Source organism: Arvicanthis niloticus, chromosome 14, assembly GCF_011762505.2.
Source record: "Arvicanthis niloticus isolate mArvNil1 chromosome 14, mArvNil1.pat.X, whole genome shotgun sequence".
NCBI lineage: Eukaryota > Metazoa > Chordata > Mammalia > Rodentia > Muridae > Arvicanthis > Arvicanthis niloticus.
This window is the reverse complement of record NC_047671.1, coordinates 24,814,672-24,838,663: the sequence shown is the minus strand read 5'-3', so window position 1 is coordinate 24,838,663 and position 23,992 is coordinate 24,814,672. Positions and strand designations below refer to the sequence as shown.

Sequence of the window (23,992 nt, the reverse complement as noted above, 5' to 3'; positions counted from 1 at the left end):
GCACAGACCCCAACTTTTCCAAGCTTCTGTTTCCCCATCGCTACCTCCTTCAGGAGCCGTCTCACGCGTTTATCTCTTTCAACCTAAGACAAGCTAGGCACGATTAATTTATTAGGAGTCCTTGACTGATTGATTCAGCAAAGTTAATTTCGTGGAAATAGGCTTGACCTCTGCAGCCCAGCTATTGGCAGCCTGATCCTGAGGAAGTTGGAGTGCATACTCTCTACCAACCAGCTGAATGCAGACTGTCCGATATTTTCCTCGCATCCTGGGCATTTGAAGCTGATCCAATCCAATCATTATCTTCCGCTGCCTTAGTCCTCCTAGCTTTCAAGGTCCTTGAGGGAACAAAGAGCCTATGAACTCTTTTGTTCCATAGTTGATCCTGTGGACAGTGGCGTTTTTGCATGTGAGAATTTGAATTAGGGCCTAAGGCTCTGGCTCAGTTAGGTAAGTAATTGCGACACAAGCAATCGGACCTGAGTTCAATCCCCAGGATCCTTGTAAGAAAGCCAGTTATTGGAGCCTGTACTTTGTAATCCTAGCACTGGGGTGGTAGAAACCAGCTGGTCACTGGCATTTGCTGGCCAACCAGTCTAGCTGAAGAGGTGCAGGCCAGATTAGTGAGAGATCCTATCCGAAAAACAAGCAAATGAATAAATAAATAGCAAAAAAAATAAATAAATAAGGTGAGTGGTATCCTGAGGAATGACATCAAAGGTTGAACTCTGACCTCCATACACACAGGCACCACCACCATATGCATACACATATGTACACGTACACAATATTTAGACAATAAAATAAGTAAACATAACAGAAGAGATGGTGCACTTTCCAATACTGTGCTCTCTGATCCTGGGATGGTTTCAGAAGAAATAGCATAAAAGCTCCTGAGGATTCCTGATTTGGGGAATGGATACAGAACCAAGAGCAAGGATTCCAAAGCTGGCCAACAAATAGAAGACTCTAAAGCAACTGACAGGCAGCAAACATTAACTGGAGCGATTAGCATGGACTTCTGATTCATCAGAGATTCGGCCAACGAAGATAAGGCTTCAAAAGGAATTTTAGATTGTTTTGCTGTTTAACATGAAATCAGAGAAATGGTTTGTTCTTATATCTTCGTCCTCACTACTATAAACTAGCAAGTACCCTTCTCTCAAAATATCTGAGGCTTTTGTTATAGAGACAAAATTGATCAAAGGTTACAACAATCTAAAAACAAAAGAACTGGAGAGAGAATTCTCTGGTTGCCCAGTTGCTAAGCAACCCTGTCTGTCCTGATAACTGGGTCCGAGGGCCTTCGCCTTCACTTGCCGATACTCGCTCCATATATAATACATACCAGCATGTCTATTCGCCTGTAAATGTCCAGCGAATAAAAAGCAATGAAGCACTTTCACTGAAATTATTCATGTGCTAAAACATTTTATCCACATCACTGGTGTGACTGACAATATCATAACAGTAAGCTTTCCAAATTAGTTCTTGTTCTGGTATTGTACTCCTGGGCCTTCCTTCTTTAATAAAAGAAAAAAAAAGAGCTACAGTTTTATTTAAGCTTGCTATAGTCTGGCATTATGGCTCCTCGATACTGATGATTAAGATGTCATGTCTATTACAGGCACTTTTTTCCTCTCCTAGTTGCTGACAACTTTCTAGAAAAAAAAATCATATCTTTTGAATGATTTTCCCCAGTTAAAAACTTTTGGCTTGCCTTAGAACTAATCTTCACAAGAGAATTTGAGCGAGTTGCTGTACATTCCAGAACCTCCCTGAAAATCCAAATGCGATATTGCTATGATTTGCCCTGGGAACAGAAGAGGGCAACTCGTTTGGGCTCTTGACCCATGTCCACCCTCTGCTTCCATGTGACCTCTGCCTTCCTCCAGGTGACCAGAGCAAGGATTGCATTCACTGTCTCACTTGCTTTAGCTACAAGAACCCTTTGCAGTCTGTCCACCTAGTGCTCACATGACCACAGAGACCCAGAAACTTAGTTTTTTCTTCTCCACTCACCTCACAGCATATCACTGGAACTCCGATACTTGGAAGACTTATTTATGAGCCTGAATTTCAGGGCTTTGCCCCTACAAGTGAGAGACACAAGTTTCTTCCCCTGCTCAGATTTCCAGACTGTAGAAGGAGTTTGAAGAAGGAAAGACCAACACTCTTGCCCTAGAACAAACTTCTCTTTTTTCTCACTAACTTTTCCCCTGCTTCGGCTCAGAAGATTCCACTCCCTTCTCTGGAGGAATATAGGGAAGGGGCTCACACTGCTAAACCAGAACCTAAATCTCTGGGAATTTAAAATCAAAGATGATTTATTATGGAACAAGAAAGCAATGAATAGGGTTAAGAAATTTAAGGAGTGCTAATAGCTTTTGACAAAAATTATTGGACTACCTATGTGCTGGGTCCCTGGAACTATACAAGACAAAAATATACAGTTTACAGAATATAAAAAATGACAATATCTTTACATTTACTATGACTTTGGGTAAGACAGAATTCCAAGTTAATGCCTGTCCAATAGTCTCTGCAGTGCAGGTCAAAGTCTTTCTTATCTTGCTGTCAGCTTGTAGTTGTCATTAAGTCTTCTGAAACTGGCTTACAGTTGATTGCTCTAGTCAGGGCCGACATAGCAAAGTTCAGAGCTTTCAAAGCTCCAAGTGCCTTAAGCTAAAAGAAGCACATGTTAACTTGCATAATGATGTGTGAGGGTTTCAGGCACAGCTAGATCCAGGACAAACAAGGCCAGCCTTTCCCTGTGTCTTCAGTTTCAATTCCTCCCTTGCTCTACCAATCAGCAGTTTTGTTCTTAGAAGGCTGCCCCCTGCCATGTCTGTCTTCAGTTCTTTTCTTGCAGTTCCATGTGACATCATTGGCTTTTCACTTCTCACCCACTCTATCTTCTACCCATCTCATCCCTTGCTACAAGGCAAGCATCTCTTCTCAGTGGAGCTGCCTCAGAATGCCTGTCTGAAGCAGTTGTTCCTCCCTCTGCACTTCTCCTGCAGCTCTGGGGGTCCTACCCAGATTTCACACACCTTCCAACAGGTCCAGTAAACATGCCAGGTTACTGGCATGCCTGCATTCTCTAGGGAATTAGAAACTCCTAGATATCATCATGTCTTTTAAGCCCCTCCCCCTTCTCCAAGCAAGTAGCAAGTGTCCACTAATTATGAAGTGAAATAAGAAAGGCTTTTAAAAGTGTTTAAAGGTATCTTGGTGCTTTGTGCCTGTCAGTGAGCCCCTGGCCCTGATTGTTGGGTGATGCACACATAATTAAAATACATCTCTAAGCTTCTCTGCTGAAGCAAATGTAAGGACCATTACCAGCATATCCTCTTGCAAGCATGCTGTCTCACAATGGATGGAGCAGTAAGCACTGGAACAATAGGATGGAATGTGGGGCAAGGCTCCTCCTGTTCTCCCAGAATTTTGATGAATATCCAAAGCAGAGGGGAAAGTATTCAAACACTGAGCACTCCAGGGTGCTGAGAGGCACTGTTTTAAAACCTATCCCTCCTTCCTTCAGTCCTATAGAAAGAAGCATTGCACTAGATGATGGGGCAGCATCTGAGATGACAGGCTTTCTAAATTATTCAGGAAGCCAGGAAAATCACACACTTCGCCTCATCAGACTTCCTTAGGAGAGTCCGAGACATCTGCAGGAAGTGGGAATGTCTTTACATAACAATGGTGTGGAAACAATCTCTAGAAAATCTTAAGAAAACAAGTCATTTCCACATCATCTCTCTAGTCCTCTGCTTCCTGGACCTCTTGTGAAGCTGGACACTTTTGAAGCTCTAGCTTCCCTCAACACATGAGAGGCCCACCTGAACATGATCTCCCTCACAGCCAGCACTTAAATAGAAATTTTCAATTTTCAGGAGCTTCCACATGAGTTGCTTCTCTAATTCCCAAGTGAAATATTACATACTCGAGCTGAGACAGTCAATTTAGCATAGAGCCCTCCGAAATGATAGTGGAATAACTTCTGGACCAGAGGATGTTCTGACCACTAGAATATGCATTCATCTCCTGGGGGAATCTTTTGGGACTAAGTCCTTGCAGCTAGTATGGAAACACAGCCAGGGTTTGGGTCTGTGATACACTGATTGAGAATCAGTTGTCTTCTTTTTTTTTTTTTCAAACTTTTCAAAATTTAATTCTTTATTAGTTTACGAAGTAGCAGTTTTCCTTGTACCTTTTTCATAAACCTTCGATTTATTTGACCTTAGTTTTATTAGTTTTATCCTCTTCTCCCCATTTCTCCATTCCCTTGTCTCTGCTTAGACGCTTCCATCTTTAGGATCTCTCCTTCACTTTTGTGCCACAGGTGTTCTACCATTCCCCTCGGTCATACGTTTGTCTCTATGATTCTTTCAACCAAATCTAAAGATTTTTTCGAATGTGACATTTCTACAGGCAGGATCAGTGGTCTATGCAGCCACAATTCATATCTATGAAGCATCTGTATTGTTCTAGGCACAGGACTTGCCTCTTAATTCTCTTCAGTCCTGAGAAGTAAAAATCCTTATCTCTCTTTCATGGATGACAAGATGCATAGTCAAAGAGGTTAAGCAACATTCGGAGAAGCTCTTGGGAAGGAAGTAGTAGAACCTCCAACATTTATTTAACCAGGAAAACTCTACTTTAAAGTACATGCTATTCCCCAAACACAGAGGATGCTGTTGTAGAGTGAAAAATTATAAAGACCATTTTATAAAATATATACAGGCTTTTTCTTTACCCCTAGACCTGAGCGAAAAGAATCCAGGTTCCAGAAAGCGGAACTGAATGAAAGATTTCAGGCCTTCACTGCCCCGGGATACATTCCACATTCAGGGAAGAGTAACATTCCTCAAGCCTCGGGGAAGAAAACCCACCTGTGGGTGGGGAAGGCCCAAAGCAGAAAGACACATTCCTGACCACAGAGAAAGATACAAGTCATCTGGGTGGTTCCAAAAACTAGATAACTTTCCACTGTTCTTGGTTACCCCTCTCCCCCCTTGAGGTCTTCCCAGTGTTATGTTCAAAATTTGTAAAGCAACCAATCATGTGTAACCATGTGAAAATTCCTCCCTTTTCTCACCCCATGCTATAAAAAAGCCCCTCAGTTTGCTGGCCTTTGGTCAAACTCTACTCCTGCATGGGTGAGCAGTTTGACCGTTGGCTGCCAGCTCTCTTCCCTAATAAACCTCTGCTGATTGCATCCAGGTACCGTGTCTTGCGATTTTTGGGTGGCTGTGATTTCCTGAGACTTGAGTAATGGTCTCCCAAGTTTGGGGGTCTTCACTATGATCATAGAGAAACGCCCTCAGGCAGCTCTACTTCCTCCCTTAAAGCATCTCTTAAGCTTGCATGGCTATCTGCAGATGGTTGTTTTTCAAATAATACAGTCCACTTGGAAGTAACATGACACACATAGCACAGAGTGATAAAGGGCTTAAGAGGGTGGGATGGGATGGGGGAAGAAGACTGATGGAAAGGGTGAGACTTGGCCAAAAGTGAGTAATATTACAGAATGGGACCATGATGTCTGTGTGTAAATGTGGGATACAGTAGAAGAGTTGTGTTGGAAGATGCTGGTGCAAGGAGTCTCCACTGGCTTAAGTTTGCTTTGGCTTTGTTTCCAACAGTCAACCTTTGGAAAGCTTGAATCTCTGACTTCTATTTGCTATTTCTCCATCTAAATGGATTTCATAGTGCCAGCTCAGGAATAGAGGGAATCTTCTTACCAAATGGCACACTATGACAAGTGGCCCCAAAGAAAACTTAGGATCGTTTCCAGGCATCAAGTAGTTTAAACAGTCATTATACCCATTCACATTTTTTCCACATCATTTTTATATGGCATTAACCATTTTTTTTTCATTTCTTTCATTGAAAAAAAAAGCCTTTCAACCATAAAGAATCATAATTAATTTGAGGCAAGAAGTAGTTTTCCTACATTTTGATGTTTCCAGTGTTGATTAAAAGGAGCAATTTCCAAGTGGCATCTTCAAACCTCACATGCAATATCGAGGGGTTGTGCTCGATAGTTTTCAGATGTGCTGTTCATATGTTATTTGATGAGAGCTGATGGTGGTGTTAACTTGTGATAGAATCCTACAGGGATTCTATCACAAGAAGGGAAGGCCTCCAGTACGCCTGTGACTCAGGCAGACTTTTTCTGCAAGGCATCCTGGGATTCATTCATTTTTACAGGAATCTACTTAGGGTTTCTTTTTAAAGTTTGTTTTTGTTTTTGCTTTTCAAGTACTACTATATAGTCCCCTTCAGAGTGAGGTATGACTTTTTCCTAATACTGGAGGCTGAATTATATTGGTTAAACACTACTGATTCGTGGATGAGGAGATGGCTCAGTAGATAAAGAGCTTGCTGGGCAAGCATGAGTATTTGAGTCTCAATTCTCAGAACCTGTGTAAAATCTGGGTGGACAGCATACCTGTTTTCCAGTGGCAAGAAGGGATGTGGAGCCAGGAGCATCCCCTGTGGCTTATGGGCTAGCCTAAGGTATTCATCAGCAAACAACAAAAAGAACTTTCCAAACAAGGTGGAAAGTGAGAACCAATACCTAGGTTAGTTTCTGATCACATGCAAACACACACACACACACACACACACACACACACACACACAATGTACATAGAGTTTTCTAGAGGATTGTATCAGTTAACTAGCTTGAAAAGGAGAGGTTTTTTTTTTTTAATTTTACAATGACTTGTGTATATTTCACAGCCATTGTGAGGGACTGATACTGCAAATAGAAAGCCATTCCGACCCTAAGAATTGAGCATATAGGGCCTTGCCTGTAGACTAATGTTGAATGTCATTGAGACAGTCAAGATGTTAGTAAATCAAGTAGCATACAGACCACATAAAATGTGGACCATAGATGGAGCAGAGAGGAAGCATCCTCAAGGAAACAAAGAAGGATGTCAAGGAAAATGGCTAAGACAAAGAAAAAATAAAATAGCCTATTGTGTTAAGGCAGTGGTTCTCAGCCTTCCTAATGCTATGACCCTTTAATACAGTTCCTCATGCTGTGGTGACCCCCAACCACCACCAAATGATTTTATTGCTACTTCATAACTGCACTTTTGCTACTGTTATGAATTGTAATGTAAACATATGATATACAGAATATTTGATATGCGACCCCCAAAGGGGTCACGACCCACAAGCTGAGAACTGCTGTGCTGAGTGAGGAGGTGTCAGTCCAAGTCAGCTGTGTTCAGTGGTGTCTAGGTGCTCAGCAAGAGCAGAACAAAAGATGTCTGGGCTTATTCACATGGGGACTTCTGTAAGATGTTTCTATGGAGTGATGGGGTGGAAGCCCAAGGTAGGTAAGGCATGAATACAGGAGAAAGAATTAGAAGAAGAGATGAGCAAGGGTCTCAAGAAGTTTGGTCATAAGAAGGAGCAAAGAAGGTGGTAGGCGATAGAATCATGGATGTGAGGAGGTTTGTCTCACTTAAAAAAAAAAATCTCATCATGAAAATGAAGTTCAACCCACCCCTTCCCTCAAAGCTGTGCAGCCCTTTCATAGTCTTTCTTTCAGGTAAATACCCAGAGTGAAAATGTAAAACCCAGAATTGCCTCTTTGGCATCAGCCATTGTAATTTGGGTTGGCTAGAATGATCATACACTGAGAAGTTTCTGCAAGTTGCACAAACTGAATGACAGCTCCTCGGTCCAAGAAACTAGAAGCCGAGGGACTCATGATTTAGCCTCAGTCCAAAGTTGAAGCTCCTTGGATGTTTGCTGGTTTGAATCTCATTGGAGGGCCGGAAAAGCAGGATCCTGATATCTGTAGGAACTGGGTCAGCAAAGAAGAGTGTGCTCAAGAAGAAACAAGCTTGCAAGCATGTGGGCTTCCTTCCTCTCCTACTATGTTTTGTTGTGTCTGTGCTCCAAGCTATGGAAGATGCTGCCCACACTCATGGACGGACTTCCAGCCTCAGTTTGCTTATCTCTGGCAACAGTTTTCACAGACATAATTAGGAATGGGCTTGACTTCTTTCCTAGCATTCCTCAATTCAGTTGAGTCAACAATCAAAATTAACAAGTTCACCTCTGTTGCCAAGAGCCCCATATGGCCTCTATCCGGTGAAATATGAAAACTCATCTCTGGCCTGATCATGATCTATGTTATGTATTTTCTATTTCTTGGGGGGCATAAACCATACAGTACATTTTAAATGGTACTTTACACCAAATATTTTATGACTGCTCCTGTGCAAGTGTGGGGTGTGTGTATGTCCATATGGAGGGCAGAAGTAAACTGTCATTCCTCAGATGCCAGTAGCTTAAAGCTCGCCAAGCAGGTCAGGCCAACTGACCAACAACTCTCCCTGTTTTCACCTCCTCAGCTATATGTGTACACATGGGTATCACCATGGCTGGCCTTCTTTATATAGGTCCTTGGACTCAAACTCAGGTCTTCATGTTTGCAAGACTGATCTGTAATCCCAGTCCTATGCTGACCATTTAACTGGCATATTTGGTTTTACATCCCATCACCCCAAGGTAAGATGGGACCCTCCTATGAAACAGATACATTGCTTTGGTTCCCCTGTCTCTTGATGACACTGGCTTCTTCCTGGATTCACAGAGAATTTGGGTTTGAAACAAATGAAATGGTTTTGTTTCTTTTTTTCTTTTCCTGTTTTTTTTTTTTTACAGTTTTTCTTACTTTATTAAACCATATTAATATTCTTTCAAGGACGAAATACAGCCAAGGATGCTACAGTGGGAGAATTGTATCTTTATGAAAGAGACTTCACAAGGTGCTGTCTTCAGTGATGCTTCTTATCATAATTCTGGGAAGCCAGGAAACATTCAGGCCCTAAAGCTGCCACAAATACAGCAAACTCCTATTTGAATCCTTTTAATATTATGCTTGTGAAGGTGGCATTTCCTGCAAAGCCACCGTGTATCTCCAAGGCTCCTTGCAAGACCATGGATCCCTCAGCCCTCGTACAGCAAGCTTCTTCTGCATCATTTCTGATAGGACGGCGTCCCTTCAATTTTCCAATGTCTGTAATCTGGAAGTTCCACTATACCATGACCGTGACCGTGACCATGTCCTTGTCTGTCCAGCAGCCATGTCTGACAGCAATCTGACCTCCCAGGACACTCAATATTGATGGTTTCATTTTCTACACCAGCACTTGTCCATCATTTGTAGAGAAGACTTACTGAACACACATAATATAAACCCACGCCCTCCTATGCTCAGATTGGAATATTTGTCTGCAGTGTATACCACAGTGTGTGACTGACGGGTTTTATTGCCTTCTAGTGGGATGACAGAAAGGAGAAAGACCTCTTTTCCTCAAGAACCTCAGAGACTTGAAATTACCCAGCTTCTTTCCTCTGGGGAAGCTCTGTGCTTCCTGAGCTATAAATGTTGAGTCCTGCAGGAATCCTTCTCAGAGCTGAAGGACTAACAGCTAATGATGTTTCAGTCTTGTGCTGACTTTGACCTGGAAGAAAAGAGTTTGAACTTTTAGGCCTATCAAAAATGAGAAGCTTGTCTTTGTCCTGATCATAATGAGGCAGAAGAGCTGTCCAAGCAAATCTTCATGAGTCAAATTTATGGAGGCATGAATAGCTGCTTATGGTCACCATGGAAATCCCTGAGGTCTCCACCTGTTGTGAGAACTTGAGGAGAGCCCTCTTGTGTTCCCCAAGGGAAAGATGGCTCTGAACCTGCCAGTTTTTAATAAGCCTACCCCAGCACTCAAAAGTCCTTTGTCTACAGTTAGATTTACTCTGTTCCTCTGTCACCGCCTCTATGGCCATGACCTATTTTCAACCATCCTAGTGGTTTCAATGAAGATTCACATTTCTTTTCTAACCCCAGCTCTTGATGGCCAAATTCCCACTTTCCCCTGCCACCATCTCAGTGAGGCCCATCCTGAAAGCCTGAAGCACAGAATCTTAGTTTTTGTGGCACCTGGCAGACATACCTCCTCAAAGCACCTCCCTCCCCAAGGCCACTTCCTCTTCTTAGATCTTTGTTTAAAGATTTCAGATGAATTAAAGGGAAGGGTGGCTGGGTAAAGTGACAACGCTCATGTCCTTTGGGCCATTGCCTTCTCAGCTTTGTTGCCCTTTCTGCCCTAAAGCTTCATGCTCTGCTCAGTCATCGTGACTGTCTGTCACCGTCACACTAATTGAAAGAGGATTCCTTAAGGTCATATCTCAAGTGCTTTATCTAACCACCCTGCCCACATTTTTCTACATCATTTGACACATTTGACAACTCCCTCCCACCCTCATGTCATACAATAACCCCCATACCCATTCCCACGCTTCTTTGAAATTCTTTCTGGTTTCTGTAGATTTCTCTGTCTTATTCAGCCTAAGCTCTTCACACCTCTCCTCTTCTACATCCTCTGAAGCATATGGAGAACCACACTGTGGTCCTCCTTTAGACCCACGCTTCTGAACCTTGAGTATCATTCCCCTATAGCCAGGGACCCGGGAGTCTCTGAGCACCTCCTCTTCTCAACTCCCAGATCCAACCCATCTCCAGATGCCACTGGTCCTCTCTCCAAAATATCCCCCAGACTTCCCCCATCACCACTCTGTTCTCTCGTTTCTAGCCCTTTTGCCCATCAAGAAGAAGGAACCTCCTAAGCATACTCACTGAGCCTCAACTGAGACTCACATCCCATGTGAAACTAGTCTCTGTTCTATTCTTTGAAACCCTGAACATCCCAGTTCCATTAGCTAGATTTTCTCCCAAATTAGAGTGTGAACTCTTTGCTACAGTTGGGTTTCTACCTCAACGATTTTGCTTGCCCTGACAACCCACAGACTGGCATTGATTCTCTCCTCTTTGGAAGCTCTATTCAATCGTTCCACATTCATTCCAGGGTCCTCACCAAGCTTTCTTTTTTTCTTTTTCTTTCTTTTTTTTTTTTTTTTTTTGGTGTGTGTGTATGTGTGTGTGTGGTCATTAGTGACATTTGGTCACCACTATTTTAGATCTTATTCTTCTTGATTTCATTTTTATTAAAACATAGAACTAATTATTTTCTTATAGGTATAACTATATCCACAATATAAACAAAAGACTTATTTTGACCACATTACCAAACTAGGGATTATAAATTCTGGAGAAGGTATTTGAAGATGAATTTTAATAGTCTATATCAGTGGTGAGCTTGGCTGTAGAAAAGGGGATTTAAGTATGGCAATACCCTTTTAACTACCTTCTATGCTTCTGCTTTGTTTTTTTATTTTATTTTATTTTATTTTATTTTATTTGTTTTGCATTGGTTTCTCCTTGAGACAATACCATACTATGTGGCCCAGGCTATTCTCAAACTCCTGCCCTAACCTCCTGATTGTCACAACTGTAAGTGTGGGCTAAAATACCTGGTTCATTTTTCATTCTTTAATATATATGATTAATAGGATGTCCTAATCTAAAGAAACAGACAGAACTGATAGAATGAGCACGTATTTGTTTACATATTAAAAGTGGATCAGTTAGAGTGGCTTAAAGGCTGTGGTTCAATAATGGCTGTCTCCAGATGGGAAGGAAGTTGTTCAGTCCATGAGACTGGATGTCTTAACAGTCCCAATCTGGTGTTGGCATCCAAGATGATTCCTAGAGAGTGTCTTCTGTCTATATTGGCATCTGGAAGAAGTAGGTTCTAATACCAAGGAGTGCCTTAGCAGCAGAGTAGATGAACTTAGCAGTCACAATGAGGTCAGTAGGCAAAAATCAAAGGTTTTTTTTATGCCCTTTTATACAGGCTGCCATCAGGACTTACTTAGGATCCAGGTTTAAGATGGGGTTTCCCACCTCAAATGATCCCTACAACGATAGCAATCCCTCACAGGCATGCCCAGATGTTTGGGTTGATTTCAATCGTAGCCAAGTTGAAAATCAAGATTAGCTATCACTTGAACAGTTTGTTTTTCCTATTTATTAAATCTCTGTAGACAATAGAGGTGCACCATTTCTTCCAATCCAAATGGAAATTCTAGAACCTTCCATATTCCTTGAAGAAAAAATAGATATGATGACAGATAGTCACTGATAACCATGTGACACAGTTGGAAATCTGCAATGAAAAAACATAAGCAAATTACAAACCAAGGAAATTACAAACCGTGTATTACTCAACAAAAGCAGTCATGAGATGGAACTAAGGTGGTCCTCAGACTGAGTCAATGGACAACAACACAAAAGTCTTTGAGCACACACATACTCTCTCTCTCTCTCTCTCTCTCTCTCTCTCTCTCTCTCTGTCTGTCTCTCCCTCTCTCTAAAACTAAATTAGTTGAACTCTCAAATGAGAAAAGTAATGATAGTCCTAAGAAAGGAGAAAAAAAGAAGTATAATTTCTACAAATACATTATAATTAATAAGATAAAAATCCACCCTTCATGAAGAAGCACATTTGGCAAATTTCACTAAGAAATCAGCTGAACACATGGTTCCTCAGAAAGGCAGAAGGATAGAATTTTCAAGGCTGGATTTCAGTTACAAAGCAAGTAACTATGGGGTCTTGGCAAGCTCCTTAAATTCTCTCAGCACGGGCTTGTCATGTGCAAAATGTAGATAACAAAGTAAGCTTGCCTCACACGCTGCTGTCAGCAGTAGACGGTGTGGGATTTTCAAAGGATACAGCACAGTGCCTGGCTCACAGAACAAACAATAAACAACGATCATTGTAACATCACTCTAATGCCCTAGGCTTAAACAGGGCAGTAGATCTCGGTCTGGGGTTTGTGTTGGAATTAACTGAGGTGATTTTAACAATTCTATTGGCTGACTGTTTTCATTCCAAGGGGCAGTCTGAGTTTATCATCAGAGGGATCGTTTCTGGAATTCTCTGAACTAAACTGTTAACACAATCGTGCTTCCCAGGTGCATCCAAGCTCAGTGTTTTCTGTTTGTGCAACTTTTCTAGATGGTTCTTTGATGTGTGCTTATGCAAGGTTTATGACTTTCCCAATGTCTGACACTGAAAAACTTTTCAACATTTTCATTCTTTTTTTTTTTTCTTTGATTATATCTTAGGAAATGGGACTCCACGCCTCACAGTAAAAGTAACAAAATATTTTAAGTTACCCCGCCCCACAACAAACAACAGAAAGCACTGTATTTAGTGTGGAAAAAGGACTTGGTATATGTAGTTTACTTAAAAAAAAAAAATGTCCTTAGGGGCAAGAGTGGGAAAGTGAGAAATGGAGTTATTTCAGTAATGGGGTTGCTACTGTGGAAACGTGGGGCTCAGTGCCTTAAAGGATGTAGAGTGCTGTGGAGAATATACCTCAGAGTTGTGCTACTGAGACGTGAAAAGCCTGGGTCCTTAGCCACAGTTCCCTTCCAGCCTGGGTTGAGGAGGGCTCTTTGGAGAATCAATATAGCACAGAGAAAGCCCACAATCACACTTGTCTGCAGGAGAGAGCTGTTAGCATGTAGGTGACTAAGTGTGTTAAATGGGTATGAATTCCACTGGGAAAGACAGGATTGTCAACCCAGCACTCAAATTTTGAGTGACTTGTCCAGGCCCCCAGGTTTAAAATGAGTGAGAGATGAGGTACCGTACTCGGAAAATTCTTTCTCACATCTGTTCTATTTGAGATTGTTTTTAAAATCCTTATTAAAAATATAGAATGTATAAATTTTAGAATTTATAAATTTTTAGAATTCATAATACATACAATATATTTTTATCATATTTTCCTTTCCCCAGCTCCTCCCAATCCTCTTCACCATCCTACCAACTCAGCCTCATGTTCTTTACCTCTCCTGAAAAAATAAATAGCAACAAACCCCCCAAAAAAACAAAAAAGAAAATAAACAAAAGGTGCTCCTCTTTCTCTTTCTCTCTCTTACTCTCTCTCTTACTCTCTCTCTCCTTCTCTCTCTCTCTCTGTCACACACACACACACACACACACACACACACACACACACACACACACACATACACACACAGATAGGATCCATTTTGTGTTGGCCAAATACTCTTGGGGCATGGGGCCTCCCCTGGAGTATGGGTGATGTACCCAGTGTCATTCCATTGAAGAAACCTGATTTTCTTCCTAGCAGGTATCAATTATAAATATCTTCTTGATTAAAGGTGGGACTTTGTGATCACTACCTTTCTCAAAGCTGGAATGTTGTCTGTTTTGAACCTATGCAGGTCTTGTGTTCAGGTCTTTGAGTTCATATGTGCATCAGTCATGCTGTGTCTGGAAAACATGGTTTCTTTGGAATCAACCACAATCTCCAGCTCTTACAATCATTCCATCTCCTCTTCTGCACAGATAGATCCATGAGATTTATGGGAGGAGTTTGTTAAAGACATTCCATTTATGGCTGCATGCTCCAAAGTTTCTTACACTCTGTACATGGTTCAATTGTTCTCTGTGTTAATTCCTATCTAGTACTAGAAGGATTCTCTCTCTCTCTCTCTCTCTCTCTCTCTCTCTCTGTGTGTGTGTGTGTGTGTGTGCACATGCATGCCCACACATGCATGCGCACATGTGTAATTATGGTTGACTGATGCAGTGATCTGTGGTTATGGCAACGTCATTAGGAGTTTTTTATTGCTTTGTTCCTTAAGCAGAATAATAGTAGTAGGTTTTCCCCCAGGCCTGTGATCTATCTATCTAGTCTCAGGTTCTTGGCCACTTAATAGTGCCATGAGTGGGTTCCATCTTATAAAGTAAGTCTTAAATTGAATTTTAAATGTGATTTGTTGCTCCCATAACTATGTGCCACTATTACACCAATATATCTTGTGGGCAGGTCTCTATTGTAGGTCACAGGTTTGTAGCTAGGTGAAACAGATAATTAATTTTTCCTCTAGTAGTCTGAAACATACCTTCCATTCCTGTAAATGCTAGTCAGTAGGGATGTAGCTTCTAGTTGGACACCAGTTCAATTTCTCCCTGTCTGATGGCATGAGTAACTTGCGTGTCTTTAGCAATAGGTAATGTTACAGAAAGTAAACAATAGCCAGAGCCCTGTGATATTTGGACACTGACTAAAGAAGATACCATCCTAATGTGCTAGATGAATCTCATCTAGATGGCTTTTTTTTTTCAGATATCCTAATCCCTATGAAGCCCTTAATAAAGACGATAAATGTAGTCAGATGATACTTAGATGATAGATGGATGATACATAGATTCTTTCTAGAAGTTCTGTTCTTCTAGGGAATCTTGACTAATACAACTTCTAACAACAAAAGTAACATTTACACATTAAGTCTCTCAGAATTCTATCGTCAACTCTGTTTGTTTTAGGTTTTTGACAAGAGAAACAAAATCTAGATGTCATCATTTTAGGATTCAGATATTGAGGTTTAGAGAGCTAAATCAAATTATAAGAGGTGACAAAAGAGCTTTTCATAACCACTCCCCACCTGATCGGACTGCTGTTTCCCTTGAAAAAAATAGAGTGTAGGTCAGACTCGGATGTCAAATCCATAGCTCATCACAGTAGCAAGGCGTTTCTCATCATCACCCAAGAGATTCAGGCTTGTATTGTTAGTTTAAAAAAAAACATAAAACCTTCTGGTTCTTTTTCACCCTAGAAAACTGGATTCTTTCAGTTGTTTAACCCAGTCCCCATGATACATGCCTTCACCGTGAGAATCAAAGGTGTTCATGGCACGGTGGAGCGTTCATCTTGCAAAGAACACAAAGCAACGGTGTGATGAATCTCACAGCTCTGTGATGGTGATGGGTGCACTGTGTGATGCCATGTCTGTCAGTTCAAACATGGGAACAGCTCAAAGTTATATTAGAAATCAACATAGTCTCTCTCTCTCTCTCTCTCTCTCTCTCTCTCTCTCTCTCTCTCTCTCTCTCTGTGTGTGTGTGTGTGTGTGTGTATGTGCGTGTGTGTGTGTGTGTGTGTGTGTGTGTGCATTCACGAGTGTGTTTGGTGTATGTGACTTCAATGAACACGTGTGTGGAGGCCAGAAAGGTAGCCTCAAGTGCTATGTCTCAGGGTCTCAGGTGTCATCTGTCTTGTTTCACAGGCAGCGTATTTTCATTGACACCGAGTTAAGATGATAAGGCTAGCTGCCTGGCCAGAAACCCCAAGAATCTGTCTGTTTCTATTTCTTCACCTCTGGAATTACAAATGTGTTCCACCAAACCCAGAGGGGTTTTTTTGTTTATTTGTTTTGTTCTGTTTTGTTTTGTTTACTTAGGTTGCAGGAATCAAACTCAGATCCTCCCTGAACAGAACATCACACGACACCACCAACAGAAAAAAACGAACAAAAACAAAAAACAAGCAAACAAACAAAAACAATGGCTAAGAAATAACTTGGAAAATGCTCCTCACCCCTAGCAGTCACAGAAATGCAAACGGAAGCAACTTTGAGTTGTTTTTTTTTTTTTTTTTTTTTTTTTCTCTTGCCTGGTAGAATGGCAGAGATCAACAAAACACCAACAAGAAATGCTGGAGGGGGTCTGGGGGAAAGGGATTCTTCATTCACTGTTGCTGGGGTTGTAAGCTGGTCCTTCCACTGCAGAGAGTTCTTAAAAGGCTAAACATAAATCTACTGTATGATCCAGCTGCAGAACCACTCAGTGCTCTGCACCACACTCTATAGATAATTGTTCAGACATATTCATTGCTGTTCTAGTCACAATAGCTAAGAAACGGAAACAACCTACATGTTCTTCAACTGATTAGTAGATAAAGAAAATGTAGTATATATTCACTATAGAACACCGTTCAACTGTAAAGAAAAGTGAGATCATGCAATTTGTAAGTAAATGGATGGAACTAGGAAAGATCAAAGACGCAACGTTGACTTTTCTCTCTCTTCTGAGGTTCCTGGCTCAATTCTCCAGATACTCTCGAATAACCATAGAAACCAGGAAGGATTAAAAACTGGACCATTGCTGATGTGGGGATGGGGGAACAATAGGGAGGGGAGTAGTGGTGTACAAGTGATCCTATGGGGAGAAATGAAAGAATTGGGGGCTCTAATTATGAGGGATGGAGAAGATTTTAAAGAAGGGAGGAGAAGAGTTAAATAACAGTAAGAATGTCTGAAAATGTCACAAGAAACAATACTCTAACTTTCTGCATAAAAATACCTATAATACACATGAGTGGGTGTATAGATATACATATGCGGTTTAAATGTGAATCTCCTATCTGGGCTGACAATTCTCCCTTCAAGAGCCAAAGACCACCTAACAAAAACCCCAACACCAGACAAGAAGTGCTCTTTTGAGTAATTGGTCAGGGCTGCTCAAAAAAGACTACCAAACTATTACAGGATATTGCTGACCAGTTGGGATTGGATAGCCTATCAGGGGTTCATCCCTCAAAATGACTCTCTCTCTCTCTCTCTCTCTCTCTCTCTCTCTCTCTCCTCCCCTCCCTCCCCCCCCCAGCAGCCACTGATTATCTATAGTTCTTCATTTATGGGTGGAGTCTCATGAAACTTTCCTCATCCATGTTGACATGTCAACTGGCATTGTTATTATGCAATTATGACTTGTTCAGGCAACTGCACTGCTCAGATTTCATAGACGCAACTTGCTTATCATTCCTAGAAGAAGCAAGCACTATGCACCCTGGCTCTTAGAATCTTTCTGCCCTCTCTTTTTCCTGAGCCATGGGTAGAGGGCTTGCATTCTAGATTTGCCACTTAGGGAGGAACAACCATATTCACTTAGTCTCTGAATTTTCATCAATTGTGAATCTTGGTCCATCTGCTGAAAAAGAAGCTTCTTTGGTGAGGAGTGAGAGCTACATTTATCTATGCATATAAGGATTCAGATACAGAATCCAGTTGGGATTTGTATTGGATTAGGAAAAATGGTAGTAGCAGATTCTCTTTTAGGGTCTCTGACCTCTCTCCTGCCACACGTAGTTGGCAAGATTTACAGTAGCAGGCATGAATTCCCTCTCATTGAGTGGGCTTAACTCCATTTAGGCAGGGGTTAGTTATCCTCAAGATAGAAGTGCCACAACGGTGGCACTTAACATGCCCTATGAGGCTGGTTATTTCTGTGGTTCAGTCAGGTATTTGAGGGTTCAGCATTCCAGCCGGGTAGTTTTCATTACTTGTATCCTTTGACAGCTTATTCAGCACCTTTGGATGGAAGCTCATCTTCATGGAGAAGGCTTCTAAGCCAGTGGTTCTCAACCTGTAGGAAGAAACTCCTTTGGAGTTCAAACAACCCTTTCGATGGGGTCACCTAAGTCCATCAGAAAACACGAATATGTGCATTCCGATTCATAACAGTGGGGAAATTACAGTTATGAGGTAGAAACAAAAATAATATTATGTTGGGGGGGAGGTCACACAAACATGAAGAACTGCATCGAAGAGTCACAGCATTAGGGAGGTTGTGAATCATTGTTCTAAGTTCTGTATATGAAATAATAGGGTCTTATCGTCAAATTTTAGGACGCGACTACAGGCAGTGGCAGTGCCTTATATTCTTTTAGAAGTATCTTGGTCTTCCTGGACCAACAATTTGAACTAACACTAACGCTAACGCTAATGCTAATGCTAACACTGGGTTTTTTTGTTTGTTTGTTTGTTTGTTTGTTTTTGATACTCTACAGCTCTTGGGTAAAGTATTATCATCCCATGTGCTGTAACTCTACCAATTCTCTCTCTCTCTCTCTCTCTCTCTCTCTCTCTCTCTCTCTCTCTCTCTCTCTCTCTCTCTCTCCCTCCCTCTCTGTATGTGTGTGTATAAATTTATGCATGTAAATTTATAAAATAATGTTTCCTTGAGGCTTTTACAAACATCCTTAGCATTATCTCTCCTGCCTCCCTCTACCTTTGTGTTACCCTCATTTTTCCCTCCCAGCTACAGTTCTCCATTTTCCCCTTTCTCCCTTCATAGCAGCCGTGTCCTACTCTTCGCTACAGCCCCCATTCTACTCCCCTGTCTACAGTTCTTATTCACTTTCCTGGCTTCAGTGGTTACTGCAGGCTTTATGTTCCGGTCCAAATATTCAGAGATAGGATCCACAAATAAGAGAGATAGAGCATGTGGCATATTTGTATTTCTGGGTCTGGGTTAGCTCACACAGTATAGTATTTTCTAGTTTCGTCCACCTACCTGTAAATTTAATTATTTCTTTTTTCTTTATAGTTAAATGGAATTCTTTGTGTGTATGTGCTACATTTTCATAAAACCATCCAGCAATTGAAGGACATTTAGGTTGTTCCTATTGCCTAGCTATTGTGACTATGGCTGAGCACAGATCTGTGGCGTAGGCTGCTAAATCCTTTGCATACATGCTAAGGTGTGAGGTAGCTGGTTTGTATGGTCGATGAACAGTTAGCTTTTCCCTGTATTGATGACCTCAGAGGCTGCGCCACTTTGCAACCCCACCAATAGTAAATGAGTGTTCCCCTTTCCCCACATCCTCACTGGGAATTTTCTGCCAGCTGTATTCTACCCCCCTTTCAAAGTTCACATTCAATAAAACAAGCAAATAAACAAACAAAACCAGGGCGATTTCTGTGATTGGTATATCAGATAGTCTGCCCAGGATACAGCTCAGCCCATTCCCAATAGTGGAAGAGAGGCTAACCACCCCCAGCCCTATAGGAAAGGCTTATCTTGACTCACTCCATATCTTGTGTTTAAGCATGAGTACAACAGATTTTCTTCTGGCTGCTCAGTGCTGCCTGGCAGGGGAAAAAAATGGTCCAGTGCTCACTTCTGCTTAGAGAAATATTCTTTGCTCTTTTGGACATTAGGCTTGATGATATCACTGCTAGGTTTCCAGCCAGCTGGGCACACTTCACTACTTTTGTCAGTGAGCTGGAAGGCCTGGACTGGTCTCAGAATCTTATCCACAGAGCGGCCAACAGGAAGATCATTTATAGTGATCTGGCGAAGGATACTTTTATCATCAATAATAAAGAGGCCCCTGAAAGAGATACCTCCATCAGCCTTTAACACTCCATAATCCTGAACAATGGTCCACTTGGGATCTGATACCAAGGGAATGTTCATAGGTTCCACTCCTCCTTGTTTCTTGGGTGTATTAATCGATGCCAGATGACAGAAGTGAGAATCCACAGAAACTCCAATCACTTGACAGTTGAGTCCCTTAAATTCTTCTTCCCTATTGCCTAAAGCAATGATCCCTGTGGAACATACAAAAGTAAAATCAAGAGGGTAAAAAGAAAAACAACGTATTTTCCTCTGTATTCACTTAGGCTGATCTCTCTGAATTGAATTGTCCATCTGGCACAGCAGCTGTGGCTTTGAAGTTGGGGGCAGGATACCCAATTTTTGCATTTCCTGAATACATCTTGCTATCAGCAGGGTCGAGCTGCAGATCTCTGAGAGAAGAAGGCAGGAAGACGACTGCCAGTTGTATTCTTGATCTCAGCCATTCTGAATGGGGTAAGATAAAATCTCAAAGAAGTTGTGATTTGCACTTCTCTAATTACTAAGAATTCTGAACACTTTCTGAGATATTTCTTAGCCACTGTGTTTCTTTATTAAATGCAATGGTTTCAAGTTATTTATATAATATATACTGATCATATTTTCTCCTACCCTAGTCCTCTCCCAGAACTTTTTCACATTCTTACCTCCCTCCCATCCAACTTCATATTCTCTCTCTCTCTCTCTCTCTCTCTCTCTCTCTCTCTCTCTCTCTCTCTCTTCCTCTCTTTCTCTGTCCCTCCCTCCCTCCCTCCCTCCCTCCCTCCCTCCCTCCCTCCTTCCCTCCCTCCTTCTCTCGAGGTCAGCAGCTCTGGACTTGCCTGTGACCAGTTTGTTCAGAGAGGTAAATGGCTTAGACAATGTCATCCCACTAGCTAGGATCCTGATCCAATCCCTGTCCCTTTTTACTACGTAACAGAAACTTCCCACCTGTGTGACCTACAGGCTCCACTGGTCTAGGCAGGAAAGGGTTAACCAGTAGCCACCTTTCCACCAGACAGCTGGTGCTCCCCTTCCAGGAGAAATCCTGCTCCTGGATTCATGAACAAGCCAATCCTAGTTCTTCCACATGGGTCAAGCAATTTGGTACATGCGACCTTTGTTTGAACAAAGGTCTGGTCCACAGGACAGCTCATGCAGCATCCGAGCTTGCCACCGATGCTCACTGACCTCCTCATCATCTGAGAGCAAACTGGCAGTGTGGGAGTCATCAGGCAGACAAGAAAATAGAGCAGGGCAGGGAGCACAGGGGGGAAGACATTAACAGTTTCTATTTTTTACTATGAAAAGAGATTTTTTTGACACGTTAAGTAAAAGAATTTTAATACATTAGCACATGCAGGGCGGGGGTTGGGGGGGAAGAGAAGAAAGGGGAAAAAGAACAATGTCTCTGAAGCAGCTCCTCTCTGCTCCAAGGTGCCTTTTGGTGAGATAAATGGCTTAGTCTTTACCCTGGCTTTTCTCTCCCCGGAGCATCTCAAAAACAGATTTCTTTTCTTCTATTCAAACAACCAAAACATGGCTCAAGGGGATTTCAAGGTACACAGTGAATGTAGATGTGCACATGTGCACATACACACACCACTACATACTCCCACACACACTGATCTCCAGAACACACTGCTTCTGCCACTTTGGAGGAAGATGCTCTTCTGCTGCTGTGTAAGTGTACAAATGAAGACGTTTGCCCACCTTTCATTGTTTCATTGTGTATAATAAATATGCTTGGATCTAAATCCAAGCGTATTTATTTATATTCTTCTCTCATACAATACATCCTAACCATGTACACTTCCCCTCCTCCCTTTCCTTTCAGAAAAGAGCAAGCCTCCCTGGGATAGCCACCAAACAGAATAACAAGTTAAAGTAAAACAGGCACAGACCATAGTATCAAGGTAAAGCTGGGTAAAGCAACCCAGTAAGAGGAAAAGGATCCAAGAGCAAACAAATGAGTCAGAACACGCCTTTAACCCAGCACTTGGGAGGCAGAGGCAGGCAGATCTCTGAGTCTGAGGCCAGCCTGGTCTACAGAGTGATTTTTGAAAGTCATTTTTTTTTAAACATCCCAATCACTGCCCCCAATCCTGTCCCCTCCTCAAAGAGTCCCTCCTCTCTCTCTCCCACCTCTCCTTCTCCTCTGAGAGGGTGGGCCCCCCACTGGGTATCCTTCCACCCTAGCAAATCAAGTCTCTGCAGGGTTAGGCACATCCTCTCCCACTGAGGCCAGGCAAGGCAGCACTGCTGAGGAGTGGATTCCACAGACAGGCAACAGCTGTAGGAACAGCCCCTGCTTCCGTTGTTGGGGAACCCACATAGAGATTGTGCTGTACAACTGCCACATATGTGCCAGGGGCCTGGGTCCAGCCTGTGTGTGCTCTTCAGTTGGTGGATCTGTCTCCCCAGGGTCCACGTTAGTTCACGCCTTTGGTTTTCCTTTGGCATTCCTGTTCCCTTAGCTTTCGATCTGAAAGTCATTTTTAAAGAGCTTTGTGGTTCCACCAGAACAGATTGGACTAAACCACTCAGCTTTAGAAATGTATTAACTAATTTATATTCTTTTTTTCCATCCAATCTTTGACTTGTTCATATCCACTTGATTTCATAAAAGCCAACTTGAATAAACTTAAAAGGGTCTGCAAGGTTAAACTGGAGGGTAAACGTTGTGACTTTTCTGCCCAAAGCTATGACTTTACTTTAAAAACCTTCATGGCCTATGACCAAGTAATCACACTCTGAGTAGACCTTCAGGAACAGGTCATGTAAGTGTGCAAATATTTATATACAGGAAATTTATAGTAGCAAAATAAAACAAGTGGAACGATATCTAATAACAAATAACTATAGTTGTCTGAGCGGTGATAACTTCTATAAAAAAAAAAAAAAAATACAAAGTCCGTGAAAATGATAAGGTTAACATAGAATAATGTCAAGTAAAAACTAGCTGCTGACATAGGATGCGAGGGATGCATGTATCACAGAAACGCGTATGTCAGCATCAGGAAAGACCTGGCAAGACAAACGTGAAGGTATTTACAGTGGGTTATTGTTCATTCGTGGAAATGCACGTGACATACATTCCAGTTGCTTATCTATGCGATCTCTATTTTTCATTAAACAAATTATTTCCTCAAAAATTATTAAAAAAAAGAATTTTAACTGAACTAAATTTCCCATCTCTGACATCATTGTGCTTCCTTCTTCTGACTATGGCAAAACCACTTGCTAATTCGTCAGATCCGTTAGTGTTAGGACAAGCTTTCTGGACCGGAAGCACAAACTCCGAGCATGTGACCAACGCTAGAGCGCCCTAGCGCTGGGCCGATGCTTCCACCGCCCCTTGTTATGATTCTTTAAAACTACTGGCGCAGTTATTAGAGACACATCTACTTCACTCTTTTCTTTATTCTTTCCTGGGTAATAAAGGAGGAAGACGGGAGTCCTGGAGGGAGAGTCTGAGCTTTATTTGACGGTCTTTTCATTTTGGTGAAAATTTTAAAGAAGGAACAAAGAATCATCTTTGGTCAGCATGTTACTTGAGTCATTTGAGAGTGGCCCAGAGCACCTTGAACCCCAGCAAACCAGATAACAGCTGGTCAGCAAGTATGACTCCCCAGCCAGGAGGCTCAAACCTGGGGCTCCCCCTCAGCAAAGGTTGAATGGTGGTGCTCAAGAAAGATGGCAAGATTTGTTCGTTTAATCAGAAAGCTCCAGGTGATGCTTGGAGTTTGATATGGATCATTCCAGCCTCTGAAATCGATCCCTACGTATTGACTGAGTGCTGACTGTTCGCTAGGCTTTGGGCTAGGCATTTTGGGAGATGCGCAATGAACATTCTGTCCTCCTCAATTATGGCCACAAGCCCATGGGTAACGAAGTGGGCGCTGTCTGGATGCAAACAATATGAGCTAAAGGAATTCAGAGACAGGACACCCTGAGGGCAGTAAGACCAGGAGGGCTTCAGACAGGAGTAAGACATAACCTGGAATCAAAAACAGAAAATACTGCTTTCTGAGAAACCAAGAGGGTATTAGGAAGAT

At 41.9% G+C, this 23,992-nt stretch overlaps 2 pseudogenes; both read right to left on the bottom strand.

The window, feature by feature from the left end:
* Positions 1-8,813: 8,813 nt before the first annotated feature.
* LOC117720105 (NADH dehydrogenase [ubiquinone] 1 beta subcomplex subunit 3 pseudogene) lies at positions 8,814-10,485 on the bottom strand (annotated as a pseudogene).
* A 9,086-nt stretch (positions 10,486-19,571) lies between these two features.
* Positions 19,572-20,623, bottom strand: LOC117720004 (peroxiredoxin-1 pseudogene; annotated as a pseudogene).
* Positions 20,624-23,992: the final 3,369 nt, after the last annotated feature.